At 33.0% G+C, this 22287-nt stretch overlaps 1 pseudogene; it reads right to left on the reverse strand.

Annotated features, from left to right (window-relative positions):
- Positions 1–21138: 21138 nt before the first annotated feature.
- Positions 21139–22087, reverse strand: LOC115513020 (annotated as a pseudogene).
- Positions 22088–22287: the final 200 nt, after the last annotated feature.

Raw genomic sequence — 22287 nt, forward strand, 5'->3', positions numbered from 1 at the left:
CGTGACCTGGCTGAAGTCGGACGCTTAACCGACTGCGCCACCCAGGCGCCCCAAACAATATTATTCTTAATACCAAGCAATGGGTCTCTAGTTGACATATTACACTTACTATAATTAAATATATACTTTTAAAGTACACTAACTACTGAAAGATTTCAGCATGTTAATAGCACAAAAATTCATCCAGAGTCCTCAAATTTAGTTGGTATTAAATTTTTCTGGCAGTGAAAGACATAATGTATATTTAGAGCTGATTGTCTACACAAATCTGTTGATTGTATTATTAAAACCTTGCTTCCCAAACACAGCCACAAAACCACTGGAAAATGTCAAATAAATATAATAGGTTAAAATAGAGTTTTAAAAGGAATATTAAACATGTTTTGATAATATGTGTATAATATTTAACACATTTATATTTTCTAAAGGAGAAAAATTTCAAATATCTAAACATTTCTCCATATTTTTTTCTTCTATAAATTCCTTCTTCTATAAACTATATATTGTACTACACAGATATACATACTGAGTCATACAGTTCTATAAAAGATGAAGTCAAAGAGTGTCTAGTAAAAGACTAATCAAAATAAGATGACAGATATTTCATTATACAAAATCGGCACAAGTTATCGACAAAGAATTGATGTTAAAATATTTTACTTTCTGAAGTGCAATCAAAATTAAGGAAGAATTTCAATCTTTAGCTTGGAGGAACATTCAGGAATGAAAGATTTATTGCTAAAGCATTCTCAGTGGAATTTGGTAATGGTAGTTGAAATTAACTGAGAGTAAATTTAGAGGAGAATATGATTTTTCCTTAAGGTATACATCAGCTAGTAAGTACTTCATTCAAGTCAATCATCATAATCATTAAATTAAAATCTATCATATAAACTCAGGGAAATGGAAAATAAAATATGTATGGATAGAGAACAGGTATAGATAACAAAAAATAGAAAAAATGACAAATACGGTACAAATGATAAAATTTGTCACCTTTGGATTAGTTAGTGATGTTTTTTAAGATTAGGTTATGGTTTACTTTGGTTAAACCAGGTTAAGTCCATTTTAAATTATCAATACACAGTCACAAAAATTGTGGGATGTGGGATACAGAAATATCATATGTAACAAATATTACTAATTTCCCCACTTTAATACAAAAACTTTCTGAATATAGGAGAAATAAAAATGTCCAAATTAACATGTCAAACTCTTATTAAATAAGACAAGGGCAATGAATACACATCATTTTCATAAAAATTTAATTTAACTTTCCTCAATATCTGCACCTAAAATTAAAACAATCAGAAGAGCAAGCTCATTTCTAAGTCAGGCAAAACTCCTCATGATCAAGAATAAAATATATTTACAATTTAACTGTACTTGTATGTTATTGCCCTGCTTATTATTTTTTTCCACAGCAGAAATAAGTTAAAATAATCATATCTCTGGACCCTAATAGGCACCTGCAGCTGAGTCTAAAAGACTCATTCTCACATTGCTGAATGTCTCTCCAGACTAGTGTCTTTCAATGAAATTTTCATGTCACAAAGTAGTTTTGAAAGATTAATAACTAAAACTTCTATATGACCAAAAATTATTCCTCATCTAAACTGAGATCACTCTTAAAGTCTAACAAGTAAATAAGTTGATACAACAGTTACAATATAATACTGTTCTGTTTCACATAGCAGCCAAAGACAATATAATGGAATAAAGGCCGTCTCTTCAATAAGTGGTACTAAAAAGAATTATATATTTTATATATATATATATATATATATATATATATATATATATATGTGTGTGTGTGTGTGTGTGTGTATACATGTATACATATATAACTTCTGTAGCATTACAATTTCCCATACTTCAGTATCACAATTTGGTCTATATCCATCATTTATTGTGAGTTCCAAAAATGTAGGTGTATAGGGTTGTATTTTTTCATCTTTTTTCATTTTCAATACCCAGATTATTGTTTCACAGATAGTATAATCATAATATCTGACATTGAAGATGTAGTTCTAAGGACTTCACACACATAATCTCAATATTTTTGTTTTGTTTTTTATACCCTAGCATTCTAAGACATTAACCTGTCAAAGCTTTGGAAAATTTTATTAGACTCATTATATTGATGTAAGGCAGTGGTTCTCAACTAGACTGATTTTCCTCCCAGAGGGCATTTGGTGCTGTCTGGAGACATTTTTGGTTGTAACAAAGGGGGAGGAGGCTGTTACTGATGTGTAGTGGGTAGAGGTCAGTGATGCTACTGAACATCTGAGAATGCACAGAACAGCCCATCAGTAAATAATTATACAGACCAAAATATTAATAATGCCAAGTTTGAGATAGTCTGATTTAAAGAAATAATTTTTCGTTTATCACCTACTAGTGATATAAATGTATTTTATATATTCAAAGATAGGAAATACATCTTTAATAGACTTATCAATTATAGTTGATCAATTTCATAAACTATCCAAACAATTTAGAACAAAGGCTTATATGTATATTATCTAAAAATATAAAGTGAAAGGTGACAATATTGAAAGAACATGTAATAGAAGTCAAAAGTCAAGCATAGAAATAAGATGACTTCAAGGGCTATCGAAATTATATTTTTACTTTGATATTAATGAAGCTCACATTTTTAAGATAACCAATTTTGTTGAAAACATCTGGGCTCTATGAATTGAGTCATTGTCCTTAAATATATTTACCCAGTTTTCTGTTTACGTTTTTAAAAGAACTAAAAATTAAGAATTTCATTGTAAAAAAAATCTGTGAAAGCCAACAAAGAAGCTCACATAAAGCATTCATTGTAAATACAATTAAGATATATGTCAGATTTTTGAAAGATTAAATGCTAACATATATTAGTAATAATACTTGGGTGAATTAAGAATCTTATTTTTTAGGGGCACCTGAATGGCTCATCTTACTGTTTCAGAGACTGAGCCCAACATTGAGCCCTAAGTCATGCCCTGGGCTCTGTGCTGACAGCATAGAGCCTGCTTGGGATTCTTTTCCTCTCTCTCTGACTCTCCCCCACTCACATGCACACACACTCTCTCTCTAAATAAATAAAAAGCAAATAAACTTTAGAAAAAAGAATCTTAATTTTTAAAATCAAATTTGTGACATTGATTTGTGGGTTATTTATTATAATAAAATAGTTTGTAGAGAGAACACAACGAAGATTAAAATAGGCTAAACACATTTAAGCATTATATTTATATAAAATATTCACTGTGATTTAAATTCTTAGCTTCCTTGTGTTTATCTTACACTTGAAGCCAATATTAAGAAAAATGCTATGACTCAATTGATTCCATAATTAATATTAATTCTTCAGAAATTATTTCCTAAATGTGTTCATGTTTGATTGTTTTTATAGAAAACCAAAGGTGCATATTAATATTCTCAAATTGTTATAGGATTACACAATGTTTACACTGCGAAGATCTTAGAAATAGTTAAATCCCATACCAAATTTTTGAGATAAAGAAAGAGGAATGCAAAAATCACTTCAATTATGTATCAGTTTCATCAGCATCACCTCAATAAATCATAATATAATTATGAGAATTAAATTCCAAAGTCAAATAAAGAACAATAGGTATGTGAAATTTGTGGATTCCTGGTTATTCTGACACCTTAACTTTTTAATTTTTTATTCTTTTTGAAAGACAGAGAGTGCATGAGAGATGTGGGACTCTATCTTCCGACCCTGGGGTCATGACCTGTGTCGAAATCAGGAGTTGGAAGCCACCAGGTGCTCCCTGACAACTTAACTTTAAAGCATAGGACCAAATATATGCCAAACAGTTAGCTAATTTTAGTTAATTTAGTCACGTTAGTTAATTTTAAAATTAAAATGATCTTTAATTTATCAGTAAACTGCCAAACTATATTGTCATTGAAAATAATCATGAGAAGGAAGGTGACACAAGTTGAACAATTTTATTATGCCCCAGATTACTTTGCAGGCAGTGTCCTTGAACTTTTCCCTCTGTCATTGCTAATCAGATAATTCATTATTAAAATGGAACTCTGAAAAGTTTGTAAGTAATAAATTTCAATTTTTTTTGGTGCCAAAATCTATTAATTCATTTAATTAGTAGTTAGAGGCATTGATTTTGTGGTAACAATTTACATTAAAAGCAAAGCGCTTTTCAGTAATCAGTAATTAGGGACACTGAACTACTCTAGTCACTGGCTCATTACTCAAATACTGTAAGGCAACATAGAATGGGATAATTAATAATTATGGATTCAAATAACATTTTTATAGATTAACATGGAATATAAAGCTTTACATTGAGCTACAACTGTGACAACTCTAATTTCAAATATTATATGTACAAAAAGTATTACAAATTAAATAAATATTTCATGGAGTTCATTTAGAAATATAAAAAGAAATTGCATGAGTTATTGTCAGATCATACACTATTTTACAAAAGAGGTTTGTCCAAAGTTACAAACCTAAGCTGTCATATGTTTTCTATATTTTCCCAGAAAGATCTTAAACTGAACACCACCTTCTATCTAATTATGCTTCAGGGTTTAAAATATGTCACAATATCCAGGAGAAATCATAAGACAAATACGTCTAAAGTAATGATACAAACTTTGTATGTAGACATGATACTTATCAGAATTCGAATGGAAGGAGATTTTACTGTTGCTTTTTAAAAGCATGTTCTTGAAGCATTAACACATTTAGCGACTAGTCAGTCATAGTTGCTATGATGAAGAGTCTGTCAGTATATATTTAATCTTTTTAAAGTTCCATGTTTACTTTTTAAAATATAAGACAAAACTCTTAATTTTTTTATTTTTTCATTTTTGAGAGAGAGAGAGAGAGAGAGCACAAGTGAGGGAGGGACAGAGAGAGACACAGGGGCAATACAGAATCCAAAGCAGACTCCAGGCTCTGAGCTGTCAGTGCGGAGCCTGACGTGGGGCTCAAACCCATGAACCATGAGGTCATGACCTGAGCCAAAGTCAAGAGCCAGACAGTTAACAGACTGAGTCACCCAAGTGCCCCTAAAAAGCTAAATTTTAAAGTATGGTAGAATGTGATAAGCACCACTAAAAAAGAAACAGGAAATCAGGTTAAAAAGGATAGAGATGAAGTTTCCATTACCAAGAAGATGACTAGATGAACTCCATTAAGAAAGTGACATTTGTATAAAACATGAAGGAAATGAAGGAGTAGCTCTTGTGAGCAAGCATCTGGAGAAAGAGGGAAATAAGCCAAGGAATCAACCGGTGTGAAGGTCCTCAGCATCATGGATCGAGAAATGAAATGGAGGACTGTCCGGTTGCAGCAGAGTGAGTGACAGCTGTTATAGTAGCTAAGTTAGGAAAAGATGAGGACAGAGAAGTCAGAGGATAAGGAGGTGAGTTGGAGAAGTATGTATGTCACAGAAGTCCTTAGGAGCTTTTGCAACAAGCACAAGGGTGCATTTTGCTGGATTTTGAATAGGAGAATGGTATAATCTGATTTAGACCTTCAAAAATTGTTCTAGACTCTAAAATGACAATGATGGAAGCAGAGAAAGGAGATTATTGTGTCCATCTAAGAGATAATAGTGAGGAGTGCCTGGGTGATTCAATTGGTTGAATGTCCAACTTCAGCTCAGGTCATGATTGCATGATTCTTGAGTTTGAGCCCCACATCAGGCTCTCTGCTGTTAACGTAGATCCCACTTCAGATCCTTTCTCCCTCTCTCTGCCTCTGCTTGCGCTCTCTCTCTGCCCGTTTGCGCACTCTGTGTGTGTGTGCGTGTGTGTGTGTGTCTCTGTGTGTGTGTGTATATACACACACACACACACACGCACATATTAATATGTGTCTCTGTGTGTGTGTATATATATACACACACACGCATATTAATATGTGCGTGTGTGTGTGTGTATATACACACACACACACACATATTATATATATATATATATAATATATATATGTATATATACACACACACACGCACATATTAAACATTTATTTAAAAAAATAAAGAGATAATAGTGCTTCAAACCAAGAAGGTAGAAGAGGCTGTGAAAAGTGGTTGATTTCAGATATAATTTGAAGGTAGAGCCAGCAGAAATACCTGGTGGTATAAATGCAGTATTTGAAAGAGAGGTATCAAGGACTCCTGAAGGATACTAATCATTGTTTCCTTTAATTTTCTAGTCATCCCTTAATTTTTGTTAATTTATACTTTCTTACTTTTTCGTTTCCTTCCTATCTTAGCACTTGTGGTTTGTGTCCTTTGAAATTTTTTTCTGTCCTCAAATGTTTTCCTCTTTCAGATTCTCTAAAGGCTCCTCCCTGATATGTGAGCCACAGTTATCATGTATCCATGAATTCAGATGGCCTCCACACACATGCTTCTAACCTCTAACCATTCCCTTGTAACTACGACAGTCTTAGTGGCCATCTTCAAGATACATCTTAGAGTGCCTGGGAGACTCAGTCAGTCAAGCGACCGACTCTTGTTTTCAGCTCAGGTCATGATGTCATGGTTCATTAGACCAAGCCCTGCATTGGGCACTGTGCTGACAGCATGGAGCCTGCTTGGGATTCTCTCCCTCCCTTTCTCTTCCCCTCCCCTGCTCACATGCTCTCTCTCAAAATAAATAAATAACCTTAAAAAAAGATGCATCTAAATGTACCCTTTTTTACAGTTCTTCCTGAACTACCCTCCAATTTCAAATGTTTTTGTTTTGTTTTGTTTTACTTTATAATGTTATCTAGTCCCTTCATTTATTATCTCTGTAATACGATTATCTGAAGGCAGATAATTTGTTTTATTTTGCTTGTAAGAGATGTATTTTTATTTTTACCTTTGTTCATCACAAAGATGTAATAAAAACATTTTGTCTTTGACAAAAGAGGCATTGTGTTAGCTGTTCAAAACATGCACACAAATACATAACTCCTCTCAGAATAAATGGGTATGTGATATTATAACATGAAGACACATCCTTGAACTTTAATAAAAGAACGGTTTTAAAACAAAATGTTAATATTTAGCATTAAATTTAACGTTAAATTACTTAGATCAAGATAATATTATCAACATTCAAACATTAGTTATATCCATGTATAGTGATATCAATATTTAAAGTGTACATACCTAATAGATGCATGTACAATTTACCCTGTTTTTCTCAAAAGCCATATTTAATTAGAAAATATACATTCCTATGTTGAATATAAATCAAAATATAAACATCTTTTTAAAATTGACATAAAACTGTGGTAACATGAGTATTAATGTTAACATATCAAGTCACTACCAACCAAAACATCATTTGCAGTGAAATAAAATTTAAATTTTGCTGTAGATGCAAAGTTCTAAAACATTAAAACGCATGAACTTTCATTTATACAAAATTGCTAAAGCATGCTCTCACCATATACCTCTACATCTGCTCTGAATATGAGGTATTCAAATACACACAGTAATGAATATGCTAAACTAAACAATACTCAGAGACTGAATGTAGTGATAGGTAGATTCTATTCTGCTAACAATTGTTGATAGGCATGTCAGTGTGCAAAACAATGTGACTTCATTTGCATTTTAACTGACTTTTGAGAAAGTTTAGATAATGTGTTATCCTGACAGAATTCTAATGACACATATTCTATGCTTAATGTGTGTGTGTATATATATACACACACGTGTGTGTGTGTATATATATATATACATTTTTAAGACTATTTGTATGACATGAATTAAATTATATCATTGACTATATTGTAATTAAAATAATTTCCACATAAGTAAATTATGAAGTTATTAAATGTAGTTAACCTTAAATCAGGCATCCATCTCTTTATTCATGTGTTAATTTATTCATACATTGAATAATGAAAATAAGTATTATTGAAAATATGTGTTAAGTATCACCCATGAATCAGACATTATCCCAGGAATGAAAAAAGAAGAAAAGCGCAATGCACACAGCATCCAAACCTTAGAACAAAACTGTGAATAGTTAAATAAGAGGATGAGAGAGACTGGAAGAAAAAGATTTATAACAATATCATTTACATACTATCCTTAACGTCTGCAATATCATGGGCAGCACTTTTGTCAATTACTTAACATAATTACTTTGCAAAATGCATGATTTGTTCATCCTCTGAGAACTATTAGTTGAAGTTTTGGGCGGGGGAAGGCATTATTCTTCAATACGTAGTTAAAATGGTGAACAATTTAATAGGATGCATATGCTTATGGAATTTAAACTTTCCTTCAGGAAAAAGAAAATAAACAGTGAATATAAGAGAAAGCAAAAAATGTGATTAACTATAATATTTGGTCATAAAAAATGTGATGTTGACTCAAAGACACATTTCAATACATCTAAATTACACCCTGTATAAAAATTTTAGAATTTTTTTTACTTATTTTTTTTAAGTTTATTTTGAGAGAGAGAGTGAGAGGGAGAGCTGGAGAGGGGCAGAGAGAGAGGGAGAATCCCACGCACTGAGAGTGCAAAGCCTCATAAGGGCTCCAACTCACAAACCATTAGATCATGACCTGAACCAAAATCAAATCATGCACTTAATCAACTGAGCCAACCGGGTGCCCCCAATTGTTTCTACTCTCTACAACACATCTTATAATTGAAAACTGTGCTCTCATTTTACATAATAATTTTTTTTTTATTTAAAATGAATATAGGGGTGCCTGGGTGGCTCAGTTGGTTAGGTGACTGACTTCGGCTCAGGTCATGATCTCGCAGTTTGTGAGTTCAAACCCCACGTTGGGCTCTGTGCTGACAGCTCAGAGCCTGGAGCCTACTTCAGATTCTGTGTCTCCCCCTCTACCCCTTCACTGCTCACACTCTGTGTCTCTCTGTCTCTCAATAATAAATAAATGTTAAAACAAATTGTTAATGAATATAAAATTCATATTTGGTAGATAATTTAAAGCTTACTGAACTGGATAATTTTTTTTCAGTAAGATGTTTAAATTTAAAATCTATCATAACTATAAATAAATAAATAAATAAATAAATAAATAAATCTATCCTAATTTAACATAAAACTACTTTTTTAAAATTTTTTTTAAATGTTTATTTATTTTTGAGACAGAGAGAGACAGAGCATGAGCAGGGGAGGGGCAGAGAGAGAGGGAGACACAGAATCTGAAACAGGCTCCAGGCTCTGAGCTGTCAGCACAGAGCCCGACGCGGGGCTCGAACTCACAGACTGTGAGATCGTGACCTTAGCTGAAGTCGGACACTTAACCGACTGAGCCACCCAGGCGCCCCAACATAAAACTACTTTTTATAATTTTCTATATAATTTGCTTATTAAATTGCTATATAGGTGTATTTTACCAGTCAGCCTACATATGTTATATTTTACAAGTCAGTATGCATACAGACACACATTTGAACTTTTGTAACTTCACACGCACACGCACACACACACACACACACACACACATATACACACAAAACTATACATTGAACATTTATAACTTTGCACACACCCACATATACACAATACTATACTATAAACATAGGTATTGGATTATTTAACTTGCCTGATGATATGACTATTTAAATATGTTATGATTTATTATAAATCAACATGTTCCAAACAGAAGTCATTATCTGTCCTTTTTTAAAGTCTCATCTCATATCTGCCTCTGTTTTTTTTTACATTCCAACAACCCTAGTCAGTATTCCCTGAAAGTTCTATATATTTTATGTACTGGCATCTCTATCAAATATCTGTAATTCTCTACACTATTTCAATAGCCATTGACATTATACTCACCTTTGCAGACTAAGATATGAGAATTTTCAGCAACAAATGTAAGGAGAAATGTTTCTTTTCTGTGATCTTATAGGGGAAAATTATTGCTCCTAGAGACAGTTATTCATATGTGAAATACCATTCTCCACTTTTCGAGATGCAACACTTCAAATTTTATTTTGAAACCCACTCTTTTTCAGTTTCGGTTTCTGTGATTTGGGGTCAGCCTGTTCCACACCCAGCTGTAAGGATGGCCTGACTCAGTCTGGTCAGTCAGGACACTAGTCTGGTGACAGGGATCAGTCAGGGATAAATTTATAACCAACTGGCAAATAGGCATTTATAATTCCAAGATGTTTTTTTTTTCCTCTGGTGAGTTCAGGAGTGGTATTCCATTTCTTTCTGCTCAACTTGTAATATGAGGTTTAAGCCTCATAGCACCCTGTGGAGCAGCCTACTAGTAAATAAAGTAAAACCAGAGTACAGAGACAAGGTGGCATCCTTTGAATTCTTTCCATTTCCACCCACAGACGTTGCAGATAAGTGGAACAATATATATCCACTTGTACTGAATTTTTATTGACCTTCATCTAGCCACTTTAAAATATAAACATATTTTATATACATTATATATATATGATATATATTGTAAACATAAATATACATATATATTCATGTTTACCTTTGGTATGATATTCAACCATGTATTATTTCCATATATATTTTAGCTCATCTAAAATGTATTTTAATGGCACTTGTACATTCGAATCTAATAATATGCATTGATATAATGCCTATTTACCAATAATCTGGTGAGTGTAATATGAACAGTTAATTAAATTTGTACTCTAAATACTGACTTTTCAAATGTGTATCCATAGAATTAAATGCAAAATTTTGGGGTGAACATATGTGATACACAGAGAAACCATTCATATATTTGTTCAATAATTTAGCTATCTTAACCAATTATGCACCTGCTACCATGCCAAATAAACAAACAAGCAAGGAAATAAATAAATAAATAAATAAATAAATAAATAAATAAATAAATAAATAAATTGTTCTTGTCCACAAAGACTATGTAGGCTAGTAGAAAAGAAGATAGTTATAATACAATGCAAAAAATGTTTTATGACAGTACAAAAGACATAGAGAAATACATTGTTTAAAACAATGGTGAGATCTAGCATGTTTATTTGAATTAGCTTTATGAGAGCAATTCATGCATGGTTTCGGTGAAAACTCAACCAACTGGGGGAGAAAAAGAAATATGAAATCAATGGATGTTTTGGGAAGCAGTTGGTCTCATGAGAATGGAGTGGGTAGGAAGGAGACATAGAGTCATAAAAATGTTCTTGTTATCTGAGCATCTTAACTATTTTCTTACTCGTTTCTCTTTTTTTTACTGTTTACTTATTTTTGAGAGAGAGAGAGAGAGAGAGAGAGAGAGAGAGCTAGCAGGGGAGGGGCAGAGAAAAAGGGAGACACAGAATCCAAAGCAGGCTCCAGGCTTTGAACTGTCAGCACAGAGCCAGATGTGGGATGCGAACCATGAATCGTGAGATCATGACCTGAGCCGAAGTTGGGCATCCAACCAACTGAGCCACCAAGGGACCCAACTAGTTTCTTACTAATTTCTAATGTACAACGGGAACAATATAAGGGGAATTTCAGGTCCTTTGCCAGCTTTTAGTAAAAATATGTATAGTACCTATAGCTGCCTAAAATTCTAGAACTAAAACCTATGCCCAAATTAGCTTAACATTAATAGTTAGGCTTTGGTCAACTGTATTTTTTCCATGGCTTTTAGTTTTTTACTTACAAATCATGTAACTTATCATTTCAAAAATAGGCTGCCTCAATTTACTTTGTTATATACATGGGAAAATTAGAAATAAATAAAAGTAGAACATAGTTTTGAAAGACAAGTTCAGAAATAAACAAATTCAGTGTTTCGTATTTTTACTGATTTACCATTACTTGCTGACTGATGAAAGACATGCTAAATAGATTACTAAACCTTTTATTGCCAGATATTTAGAACAAATTTCTCGGGTCTGTCTAGATACATCAGGTAGCTGTGTTCTTCCATATTCTGTGGAAAGTTTGTTTTTTGTTTCAATTTTCAAATCTGTTTTGCCTTAGCCTGGTGTTAGCATGCCATTACTGTTATTTATCCTTGTTTGTGTTAGGTTCATGTCTCTAAATTGGTCTCTCTCAGCATCTTTTGTTTTTGTTTTTATTTTCTGCATGTACAATTGCATTGCTTATAGACAATAATATAGAAACTTAGATTGAATATAGTGATTATAATGCTTTAAAGTTAACAATTAATGGTTTTCAAGCTTTCAGCAGATTTTTAGTTAAACAAAAATATGTTAAGAGTTCTTCATGTACCCAACTGTATAGAGAAGTTAGAATTTTGAGGAACTTTTAACCAGTTAAGTAAAAAATATACATATACACATGGAATAAAAAAAATAAAAGATAATGCATAATTATTCCTGGTATATAAAGTACATATGCAATTAGGAATTAACTAAGTTGGCATATTAGAGACAGAGATGGCAACATGGAAGGACTTTAGAAAAGGTCTTGAATATTTTGTCGTGAAGAATAAATTTAACCTATCAGAAAAAGGGCATAAGGGGATAGAAAATATAAAGATAAATGCCACTATAAGAACCTGCAAATGGCCTAGTGAAGTATAAATTAAAAATGGTGGTGGGAGAAAGTGAGATTAAAATGTGCAGCTTACATGACATTATATATAGAAAACCCTAAAGACTCCACAAAAATCTATTAGAATAAATGAATTTAGCAAATGTATAGCACACAAAATCAGTACACAAAAATCTGTTGTGTTTCTACATACAAATAATGAACTACCATAAACAGAAATAAGGAAAGCAATCCCATTTACAAATGCATCAAAAAATAAAATACAATAAAATAAAATATCTAGGGATACATTTAACCAAGGAGGTGAAAGACTCATATACTGAAAACTATAAGGTATTGAGGGAAAAAACTGAAGAAGACACAAATAAATGGAAACTTATTCCATGCTCATGGATTGGAATAATTAATGTCACATGTCTACACAACCAAAAACAATGTACTGATTCAATCAATGCAAACCCTATCAAAATTCCAATGGCATTTTTCTCAGAAATAGAACAAACAATCCTAAAATGTCTATGGAAGCATAAAAGACCTGGATAACCAGAGAAATTTTGAGAAAGAACAAAGCTGAAGGCATCAAAATAGTATGGTATTAGCATTAAAAGAGACACACAGATCAATGAAATATAATTGAGAACGCAGAAATGAACCCATATATATATGGTCAAATTATCTTGTGATAAAGGAGACAATGATATACAACTGGACCACTATCTTACACCATACACAAACAAAATCAACTTGGAATGGATTACCTAAACATAAGGCTTAAACTTTTAGAAGAAAACATAGTGGCTGGCTCTTTGCCATCAGTCTTGGCAATGATGTTTTGGATTTTACATCAAAAGCAAAGGCAACAAAAGTAAAAATAAACACATAGAACTACATTGAACTAAAAAGCTCTTCACAGCAAAGGAAAAATTGAAAAGGTAACTTCAAAATAGGAAAAATATTTTAAAATAATATATCTGATAAGGGGCTAATATCCAAAATATAAAAAGAACTTATACAAATCGATAGGAAAAAAAAAAAAACAATCTGATTAAAAAATGGGCAGAGGACAAGAATAGACACTTTTCCATAGAAGACATTCAAATGGCCAATAGATATGTGAAAAGATGCTCAACATTACTGATCATCAGGGAAATACAAATCCTAAGCACAATGAGATATTACTTCACATCTATAGGAATGGTTATTATCCAAATGACAAGAAATTACGAGTGTTGGAGAGGATGTGGAGAAAAGGGAACCTTTGTGTACTGTTGATAGGAATGTAAATTAGTACAGCCATTACAGAAAACAGTATTGAAGTTTCTCAAAAAATTAGAAATAAAACTACCATATGATCTAAAAATCCACTTCTGAGTACTTATTGGAAGAAAACAAAATCAATATCTCAAAAAAAATCAGTGCCCCATGTTCATTACAGAATTGTTTATAATAACCAAGACCTGGAAACACCAAAGTATCCAAGAATGGATGAATGGATAAAGAAAATGTGATATATATAATTTATAATAACATAAAATAATTTATATTAATATGTATATAATTAAGACACACAAAACGGAAATCCTGCCATTTGCAACAATATGGATGGACCTTGAGAACATTATACTAAATGAAGTCAGAAAGAGAAAGAAAAATACTATATAATCTCACTTATTAGTGGACTCTAATAACAAATTCCACAAAAACTGAATCCATAGGTACAGTGAACAGACTGCTGGTTGCCATAGTCAGGGGGATGAGGGATGTACAAAAAGGGTGAAGGAGGTTAAAAGGCGTGAACTTCCAGTGATAAGATGAATAAGTCTTGAGGATGTAATGTACAGCATGGTGACTACAGTAAACAATATTGTATTGTATATTTGAAAGTTGCTCAGAGAGTATATTTTTAAAATTCTGATTACAAAAAAAATTATAATTATGTGTGGTGATGGATGTTAGACTTATTGTGGTAATCATTTTGCAAAATATACATTTGTCAAATCATTATGTTCTATAACTAAAACTAATACAATATGTCACGATAAAAAATGGGTTACTGAATAGAAAAACGAAATTAAAATTTAGTTGCAACCAAAGGATCTTTTATACCCTACAAATATAGTTGTACTTTATTCTGCAGGAAAGAGAAATTTTAAATAGTAGAGTGGTTAAGTCTATAAACACATAACAAATATATTTCCCTGGTATAATTTAAATGTAGGAATGGGAGAGATAACAATATGGAGAACTGGAGACAAGTCAAGCAATAATTTGCAAAATATACCTGAGAAATGCAAAATTCCAAGATTTAGTCAGGGGTTCTTGATGAAGGTGAGGAAGGAGTTAATTATTTTTGGTACAAAATATTTGGGGAAATGGTTTTTATTTGAAGGAAGAAAGTTTAAACCTCGAGTCAGACTGCTTAACTGGAATTCAAATTTACCATTACTTACAGGAAGATTTTTAGAATCTAATTACATATTTGACTCTCAATTTCCCATTTATATATGAGATCTAACAATTTAATAGACACTTATGGTTTTATCCTATAGTTGTTCATGTCACTTCTAGCTGTATGACTTTCTAAATTTCTCAACATAAAGAATAGTTATGCGGGGGCACCAGGGTGGCTCAGTTGGTTAAGCCACCAACTTGATTTCAGTTCAGGTCACAATCTTACAGTTATGAGATCAAGCTTTGCATCAGGGTCTGCACTGGGCATGGTGCCCGCTTAAAATTCTCTCTCTCCCTCTCTCTCTGCCCCTTCCCTGCTTGCATTCTCTCTCTCCCCCCACCCCACCCCTGAAATGAATAATTATGAAAAGGAATGGTTGCAGCACTAGACTAGGGAAAATTTGGTCTTACAAATAAATTTTTTAAACAGAAATAAATTATATATAATAAACAGAATTTGTAGCATGAGGAAAAATATCTCAGAAAAAAATGACTGCTGTTTTCATTTATCTTGCAAGACATCACACTATGGGTTTTATGACCACCTATGTGGTCTCTAAACAGATATGTATTTTTTCTTATTATTCCTTTTTTTGGCAAAACAAATAATTATTGAATAAGTAATTTTGAAGAACTCTTGACACTTGATTCTCTTCTCTACTTACAGTCAGTCTTAGTAATCTCATTTAGTCTCATGGCTTTTACAAGCCATTGCATACCAACTCCAAGTTAGTATTAACTTTTAGGTTCAGTATATATCTCTGTCTAACCAGATACAGAAGTTATCTAACTGCTTACTCAACACCTCTGCTTGACTCATAAAAACTTCAAATGAAATTTCTGGTACTTGTTCCACAAACCTACTAGGTCTACAATATCTCATATACCATTTCATGGCCGCCTTAGACCATTAAAAAAAAATTTCCTCAACTCCATCAAGTCTTTGTTCAAATATTACCTTTACCTTGAAGTCTACCCTCTTTACCCTATTTAAAATGGTGAACCTATATTCCTTAACCCCCTTAACACGTTTTAATAATTTTTTCCATGATACTTATCAACTTCCACTGCACTCTATCATTTCTTTATTTGCCATGTTTTTGTTTATGGTTTATATCTCTCCTGTTTGAATATAATCTTCAGAAGAGTTCATATATTTTTATTGTTGTTTACTGATATGAGACAGACATCAGAAAAGTATTTGACAATTATTAAGTAAATAACATTGAAATATACACCCAGTTTGCAAAATAATGAAGTGTCCATTTGATGGTATTGCCTTCATTGGTCTATAATGAGATAAAAATAAAAATGTATGACAGACGAATAAGAAAAGACATTAAAAAACAAAATGAGATAAATAGAAAGTTGTTCTGAGTGAAGAAAAGGAAAAGAGAAAAACTCTGCAAGAAAAATTGTTCCTTTCTGTGTTCTCTAATATGCATGGGAAAAAATAAGTTCTCTGAGAGCTAAGTCCTGTAATGGAACTAAGGCTAACCTGACTCATATAGCTCGCTCTAGACTTGTTACTAGAGAATAAGTAATACAAATAATAATTATGTACATACAATAAATAAATAAAAATATGTCCTCAGTGATTATCTGTTGAAGCTTACATAATAATACACGAAAGTTGCATGGGAAAATGTTTATTGCAGAGTGTTAAATAAATCCGACTTATCTTTTATTTTATGTTAATAAAACCTGGGTTATGATGCTGTAGGGTTAAGAGAGTGGAAAGATTCTATGATGATGTGATGATTTCTGGCTCACCCAATGGAATTTTATGAATTTTATATTGTCATTCAGCTGTCTTATTTCCATATTACATGTAAATGTTTGCAGGTGTATATCTAAAAGATAAAGACCTTTAAAAAACAATTCCACACATATATGTTCACACATACAGCAGTTACAGCTGTTATAAAGTGAATATATAGAAAATATATGTAAATATAAAAATATAAAGAAAAAAATGACAAAGTCAAATGGCCTAGGCAAACATTGGCTCCTTGTGTTGGAGATGACCAGAGATTGTTAGCAACTAACTATGTTGAAGAGTTACTGCATTCATTGAAATTCTTATTGATAGGAAAAAATATCGTAAGTGAATTATATCAGTCCAAGTATTCCAAAACACAAAGCCAAAAGGATATATATTCTCTCTCTCATAGAAAGATAGACAGACAGACATATGTGACCTGGAGACCCAAGAAATCTAGTAATACAGTTCTGAGGAACAGAAGGCTGATAAGGTAAATGCCAGTCTGAAGGCAGGAGAGGACTGACTTCCAGGTCACGCAATCAGGCTGAGAGAGAAAATTCTTTCTTACCCTGACTTGTTTTATTCAGGTTTTCAGTGGATTAAATGATTACTACTCACAGTGGTGAAAGCAATCTGCTCTCCTCAATTTACCAATTCAAATGCTAATTGCACCCAGAAATCCCCTCAAACATACCCAGAAATAATGTCTAGTCAAATTATCTGAGAACCCAGTAATTCAATAAAGTTGACACATATAATGAACCATTATATGAATGATTAAAGATTTTAGTGGTCACCACTGGATAATAATACAGTAGTTACAAATTGGGGTTAGAATCAGTAACACCTAATTATGGCATTGTTCGGCTTTATTATTTTGGGGGTCATCAGAATTAGTTCAGGATGGATTAGCATGCAAGTGGGAAAAAAGAAAAGAAAAAAAAAAAAAAAGAAAAAAAAGAAACCCAACCAGAAGAGTACTTAGGCAAAGGAAATGAAGTGAGAATAATTAACACCACTATTCATCAACATTCTGCTAATACTTATTTTTAGACTTGTCTGAATTCAGTGACTCCTTTTAGGTTAGAGTGGGAGAGAGCCAAAGCATAAGAGACTGTTAAAAACTGAGAACAAACTGAGGGTTGATGGGGGGTGGGAGGGAGGGGAGGGTGGGTGATGGGTATTGAGGAGGGCACCTTTTGGGATGAGCACTGGGTGTTGTATGGAAACCAATTTGTCAATAAATTTCATATATATAAAAAAAATAAAGTATATCAACAATATGTATTAAACTACTATCTTTATATCTCTGTATATAAACGAATCAGGATACATACTCAATATTGTAAGTTCACACAAAAATACAAAAGTGTCTTCTAGAATATCACATTAGTACAAGAGTTTGGATCAGAGAAAATTTATTTAGCTCCAACACCTTTACCATGGTACAAACACCACAGAGCTGGGATAGAAGGTAATATGAATTGTCACAAGTAAAATCTAGCGAGTTACAGGTCTAGATGTTATCAGGACTGAATAGATTTAAAATCAGTTGCACTAGCATCAAGTCAATTAAGTCAAGTTGGGTCATAATAACAGTAAGGTTAAGCTGATTTTAACAGAAGGGTAGGGATCCAAGTAAAGAGATTCGCCATAGAAAAAATAGAACTTTAACATGAGGTATACAAAAGTCTTCTTTAGATAAAAAGTATACTAGAATCAGCCCGAACTCTAGGTAAAAGTTTTATTTACTTCCAGGTGCTTGACGATTTGGTACAAGTCTGACTTTTCTATGAGGAAGAGATTGTATTTAAACTTGAATATCTCTGTCCAAAAGAAACACTATGACCAAGAGTGGCAAAAATGTCACTGATTCCCATAAACTTTGTGTTATACCCGAACCAACATATTTGATTCAGTATTGAGGGAAAGATCCATATTATTTAGTCATAAGATGTATGCATGATTACACTAGCAATGTTAAACCAATTTCAAATAAAGTTCAAAGTTCTACATTTTCATATAATACAATTAAAGTAATTGAATATCTAAAAATGTCAAAAATGAAAAAATCCTATGTTTAAAATAGCAATAAATTTTCCTTTGTCCTTTATTATTTACCTTGCTTTATACCTGTCATTTGAATACAATTTAATAAAATAGAAAATATTAAGTTAAATGATAGAATGTTTGGAAGAACATCAATAGTTCTAACTTAGCTCCTTCACTATAGATGACTGGTTGGAATCTACTAGTATAATTCCATGTTGACAGTATGATCACTCTTTGCAATCTATGAGGAAAAGAATTACCTCTGTAACTATATAAATAAGCCAGTACTTTGCAATTCCAAAGAAAACATTCATTTTCATCCCAAACTGATTATTATGTAGTCACTTCTGAAGAAAATCTTTGAAAACCAATTCAAAGGTTAACTAGTACAGTTGAATAAATTAATTTTTTATGAAAAAAACTTAGAAGTTCTGCATTAATGACATATTTAATATATATTATATATCCTTAAATTTAAATGGTCCATTAAGTAGATCATTACAAGGAAGGAATTCATTAATATGGATATAGGTAATAAGATCATTACCACAGATGAAAAGAATTAAAATTGCATGATTAAAGTGCTCATTAATGTACTAAATAGTATAGTATTAAAGAGATTACTGAACATTTCTGAAAAGTACATTTCATTTTAAGGAAATATCGTATGAGAAAATCTAGGGACTTTAGGCAATTCTCTAAAAATAGTTAAAATAGCCACCAAGATTAAATAGCACAGATTTTTTTTCCCCACAGAGAATAATTTACATCACTTCTCTACTGGAATAAAGCTAAGAGAAAATACAATAATGTAGATAGACCACAGACCTGGAAGTCAGAAATGTGAAAGCAAATTCTAAATATCAAAATTTAGGTCTATAACCTTGTCCCAGGATGCCTAATCTTTTATTGCTTAACTTCTTTATCTTCCCATATTGTAATATATGAGGAATATATTATATATTTTAAATACTTGGAAGTTTTAAAAGTGATATATCAATGCATGTGAAAACAGCTTGGAGTTTTTCAATAAAATCTATAAAAATTACCTTTTTACCAATATTACTAGTATAGATCCATCAACAATTATTTAGGAGAATAGTGATGTATAAAATAATGAATGGTCTTATGAACTTAACTTATAAAAATACATTTTATTTGTTAACATTCTTCTCTATTTGTCAGAGAAATAGAACAGGATATAGATATAAATAAAGATTTATTTTAAGCAACTGTCTCACATGATTATGGGGGCTGGCAAGACAAAAATGTGCAATTTACATCTAAAGACTATAAGGCTAGAGATTCAGGGATGAGCCTATGTTGCAGTTAAATTCTGAAGGCCATCTGTCAGCAGAATTCCCCCTTGCTCAGGGGAGGTAAATCTTTTGTTTTTTTCAGGACTTCAGCCTATTGGATGAGGGCTTCCCTGATCACTGAGGACACTCTGCTTTACTCAAAAGTCCCCGGAATGAATTTTTCTTTTTGAGTTGTGTAGCCCTTTATATTAGCAACTCAAATAGAAGGTGTCTATTGTACAACACAGTAGTAATTGAAGATAACTGGGGATTTATTACATTCTAATACAGATCATTTACAAATGCAATTTCTTTATTAAAAAGCTTCCACTTTTTTTTTGTTTGTGTACAATTTGGAAAACTATTCTGAGAGCAGAATTATGTGGACCAGTGTGCAAAGAGTACAGATTTAGGATATGGTAATGGGGGCACCTGGGTGGCTTAGTCAGTTAAGCATCCAACTCTTTAATTTCAGCTCAGGTCATAATCTCACGGTTGGTGAGTTCCAGCCCTGCGTTGGGCTCCATGTTAACAGCTCAGAGCCTGCTAGGGATTCTCTCTCTCTTCCTCTCTTTCTGTCCCTCTCCCACTTGTGTTCTCTCTCTCTCAAAAATAAAATTAATTTAATAATAGGGTAAATGATTTACAAGTCACTTTCAAAAAACTATCACAACTGGGCCTTTACATTGTCATTTTTTTTACATTGCCATTTTTGTTTGTTTTTAAGTTTATTTATTTATTAGGGGGGAAGAGACAGATGGAGAGGGAGAGAGAGAATCTCAACCAGGATCTACACTGTCAGCATGGAGCCCCATGTGGGGCCTGATCTCACAAACCTTGAGATCATGAACTGCGCTGAAATAAAGAGTAGGACACTTAACCATCTGAGCCACCCAGGTGCCCCATCATCTTTTTTGATCAAAATATTTTTATGCCAGACTTCCTTCCACTGCCCTAAACTATAAAGCATTTTTTAATGAGTTGAAATTAAGGAAGGACTACAGCTACTAGAAAAGAAGAAAGTTCTATTAGTTTGAGATTCTAGAATCCCCCCCAAACCAGAACCAGTATCTTGGTTAGGGCTAGGCTGGGACTCCAGACAGAGAATGAGTATGCGCAGGTGGCATCTCTGGGGATTCAGAGCTTGAGTGGACCACGAGTGTTGCCGCTGCAAAATTCACTGAACTATCTTGGCAGATTCTACACTGGCTTGACTGGGCATAATTCAAAAAGAAACAGCTCATATTCAGTCCATTTTTCTGGAGCTCTGCGATAGCATTTAATAACACTCCAGTGATATCTTCCACATATAGTATTATGCTATTTCTTCAAGTAATTGCTAATATAGTGTCTAACTGGTCTATAATACTCATGCCCATTTTATCTAGATATTCAATGGATCTATAAATCTTCTCCTGGGATTCATCATAGTAACTGTAACAGAATCTTTGGCTCCAGTGGAAGAAATCAGAAGAAACCACAAAGAGATTACTAGGATCTGCTGGGTATTTGCTGAAGAGTTTTCCAAATTCCTGTTCTTTTGATTCACTCAAAGCTCCAACTAGTATAGGAATAATAGTAAATTCATCCTCCTGGCTTTCCATGGCTTTACCCGTATAAGGCAAATGCATTTCAACACTGTGTTCATTTTCATGTGTCTACAGAGACATGTGTTCAAACATTCCTATCTTCCATAGTTCTCAAAAATCTTTTGGTCAATATGAAGGTCATACAGAGGTGTTCTCTATATATCCACACTGGAAAGTACACATCACAAGAGAGGCACAGGATGAGAAGGCATCAGGGTGAAAATTCTCCGGGTAGTAGATGGATCTACTTGTTTGTAAGCATGGGCAGCACAAGATCCACAGTACTGCATACCCTGCATGGGGTGCAATAATGGCTCTCGCGGCTCTTTCCGTAGACTGTGCTTGTGAAAGCTAACCTCGCTGTTGAAGTCAGCTGCGGTCCTGAGGCTGTGTACTAGTTCCTGGCATGACAAGCTTCCCTGACCACCACTCGGTTGGACATATTGGTGCCTGTGTTGCCTACGGTGCAAGGGTGCAGGAGCATGAATGAGGAGTCGTAGTGGCAGGAACAACTCCAGGAGGGGACAAGACACCAGGAGCTCAGCACAGGAAGTGCCCACAGCATGAAGGAGAGCATCCCCACTCAGGAGAAGGAGAAAAAGGAGAAGGCTGCAGCCCAACGGGAGGAGATGGCAGCTGGGG

The sequence above is a fragment of the Lynx canadensis genome, chromosome B1 (assembly GCF_007474595.2).
Source record: "Lynx canadensis isolate LIC74 chromosome B1, mLynCan4.pri.v2, whole genome shotgun sequence".
In the NCBI taxonomy this organism is placed as follows: domain Eukaryota; kingdom Metazoa; phylum Chordata; class Mammalia; order Carnivora; family Felidae; genus Lynx; species Lynx canadensis.